Source organism: Piliocolobus tephrosceles, chromosome 10, assembly GCF_002776525.5.
Source record: "Piliocolobus tephrosceles isolate RC106 chromosome 10, ASM277652v3, whole genome shotgun sequence".
Lineage (NCBI taxonomy): Eukaryota > Metazoa > Chordata > Mammalia > Primates > Cercopithecidae > Piliocolobus > Piliocolobus tephrosceles.
Window position 1 is genome coordinate 38,933,115 of NC_045443.1, and position 3,187 is coordinate 38,936,301.

The following is a 3,187-nucleotide window of genomic DNA, read 5'->3' on the forward strand; positions in this document are numbered from 1 at the left end:
CCCAATTATTAATGCCTTTGTGCTTCCAAATGGACAAATGTTTGTTTTCAGTGGATTGTTAAATAGTGTAACCGATATTGATCAACTTTCTTTCCTTCTGGGCCATGAAATAGCACATGCAGTACTTGGACATGCTGCAGAAAAGGCTGGCATGGTTCACTTTTTGGATTTCCTAGGTATGATTTTCCTCACAATGATTTGGGCCATTTGTCCTCGAGATAGTTTGGCACTTTTGGGCCAGTGGATACAGTCTAAATTGCAGGAGTATATGTTTAATAGACCATACAGCAGAAAATTGGAGGCTGAAGCTGACAAAATTGTACTACTGCTTGCTGCAAAGGCTTGTGTAGACATAAGAGCCAGTTCAGTGTTTTGGCAGCAAATGGAGTTTGTCGATAGCCTGCATGGCCTACCCAAGATGCCAGAATGGTCATCTACACACCCTTCTCATGGCAATCGAGTTGAACATCTGGATAGACTTATACCTCAGGCTCTCAAAATTAGAGAGATGTGTAATTGCCCACCACTGTCTAAACCAGACCCTCGATTACTATTCAAATTCAGCATGGAGCATTTTCTTGAAGAATCAGAGAAAGAAGACCTAAATATCACAAAGAAACAGAAAATGGATACTCTTCCCATTCAAAAACAGGAGCAAATACCATTAACATACGTAGTTGAGAAAAGAACTGGCAGTTGAATTAAAATTTATGAGACACAAGATATATGAAGAATGTTGCAGTCCTTATCATTTTATGTTACTTTTAAAAAAATGATGTTTGAAGTGAAAAAAAAAGGATATTCAGGGTCAAATCATGTATATTACAGATACTATCTAAATTCTTCCAGAATTTATTTTTCATGAAATATTGATATATTTTAATCTATGTTAAAATATCTTGAATGAGGAAAATGTCACAGAATAAATTTATATTACACACACACACACAAAAAAAAAACAAAAGTCGAAGGTAGAATATTTCTTGACTTTCTTTTTCAAGTGTTTCTAGGGATGTGTCTCCCCTTACCTCTTCTGGGAGTTTCTATCTTCTTTACGTCACCATTATTTTGGGTTTCTGTCACTGTGGTCAAACTTATCCTGGCTAATCCTATCTAATGTATAAGTTTATGAAGGTTTTCTTTGTAAATTATTAAGTTCTATAAATATGGATACATATATAACATATTTGTTGATTGCATTATTTAAATCTTCTGTATACATCTGTTTTGTCTTCTTGATATGCAAATTATGAAAAGTTTACTAAAGTGACACTATGATGGTGGCTTTATCAATTTCTTATATTTCAGGGGAGATTTTGATGTGTATATACAAAACCATTATAAACTAGCCCTTTGCCACATTTTAAACTTTGAGTTTTGATTTTTTCTGATAATACTACATTTGGCTTCTTCCGTTTTTATTTTTCTGCTGTGTCTTTCCCCACTTGCTTATTTTCAAACTTCAGTTGTCACTTGTTTGAGTATTGCAGAATTGATCTCAGAGGATTCTGAAGGTTGATGTTTTTTTTTTGTTTTTTTTTTTTTTTTTTTTTTTGAGATGGAGTCTTGCTCTGTCGCCCAGGCTGGAGTGTAGTGGCACAGTCTCGGCTCACTGCCAGCTCTGCTTCCCGGGTTCACGCCATTCTCCTGCCTCAGCCTCCTGGGTAGCTGGGACTGCAGGCGCCCGCCACCATGCCCGGCTATTTTTTTGTATTTTTAGTAGAGATGGGTTTCACTGTGTTAGCCAGGATGGTTCCAATCTCCTGATCTCGTGATCCGCCCGCCTTGGCCTCCCAAAGTGCTGGGATTACAGGCGTGAGACACTGCGCCCGGCCAGGCAGACTTTTTTGAGGGATGCTAGACCTGGGAAATTGCCATTAGCCTCACCACTCTCATGGTAAGCATTCAGAAAATGTTGGGATCATTTTGCCTCTGATTTATGGGCAGTTATATAGCTCAGGTCTCTAGAATAGTCAGGTTATAAGGCAATAGGCAGGGGTTGTAAAAAGAAGATGAAAATCCTGTGGGAATGGTAAGGTGAGATTCCCTTGTGTAGCAGAATCTTCACTTAGTGCTGTTGGTAATAAACACAACTCTGTTTCCCTATGGAAATCTTTGGAGACTGGCAAGTCCACACCACCATTAGGTAGTATGTTATGTCATATCCTGACTTTGTGGAATTGAGTCCGTAAGTTTCCATATTCTTTCCTATAAAAAAACATTACATCCTTTAATGACATCGGAATTTTTTCCACCAATCACATCATCATTTTGTTATGAAAGTCACCAGGTATGTCTTTTGCAGAGAACATGAAGCTAATTGCTGGATTTTTTTTTTCCTGTAGTATGACCACATGGTTACCATATCATTTAAAAAATATCTTGCTCATTATTGGACAGCTCTGTTGAGATCTTTAATATGTTCTGATAAAGTATATGTTACTTCTCATCCATTACATTGAACATTTCTATGTGCCAGGTATGTATCAGTGAATAAAATAGAAAAAAAAATAAATCCCTGTTTATGGTGAATCGGGGGAAAAGATGTTGACTAACAGAAAGATAATAAACATGGTAAATAAATATGTTATATGTTAGAAGCTGATAAGTACTATGAAGGAAAAAAAGAGCAAGGTGAGAAGTGAGACATATAGTCTCAAATTGCAACTGTACATTAGTAGTCAGGATAAATGTTTTGGTTATTGTTGTGTAATGAACTACCCCAAGACTTTAATGGCTCAAAGCAAAAACCATTTTATTATATCACATGATTTTGTGGGTCAGGAATTTGGCTAGGGCTTAACTGTGCAATTCTTCTGTTCTGCCTGGTGTCAACTGGTGGCTAGGCTGGGCTGCAAAATCCAACATGACTTCACTGGTCCAAGAGGGTTCAAGATGACTTCACTCACATGCCTGGACTTGACAGGGAGGACCAGAAGCCTAGGCTCAACTGGGACCCTCTCCTTCCTCCATGGAGTGTCAGGACGTCTACAGGTGGTTTCTAAGCAAGGTGTCAGACTTCTTACAAGGAAACTGAGGATTCTAAGAGTCCCAGGTGGAAATTGCTAGTCTCAAAGCTAAGTCTGCCAAACTCTGTTGGTCCAAGCAGTCATACACCATTCATTATTCAAGGGGATGGGATATGGATTTTTACCTTGATAGGAGAAATGTCAAAAATTTGTGGCTA

At 38.0% G+C, this 3,187-nt stretch overlaps 1 pseudogene across 1 annotated transcript; it reads left to right on the forward strand.

Moving 5' to 3' along the window:
* The first annotated feature begins 4 nt into the window (after nucleotides 1-4).
* On the forward strand, nucleotides 5-940 carry LOC111520223 (annotated as a pseudogene). The gene has a single exon (XR_002724606.3). The product of XR_002724606.3 is annotated as a metalloendopeptidase OMA1, mitochondrial pseudogene (transcript).
* The last annotated feature ends 2,247 nt before the right edge of the window (nucleotides 941-3,187 follow it).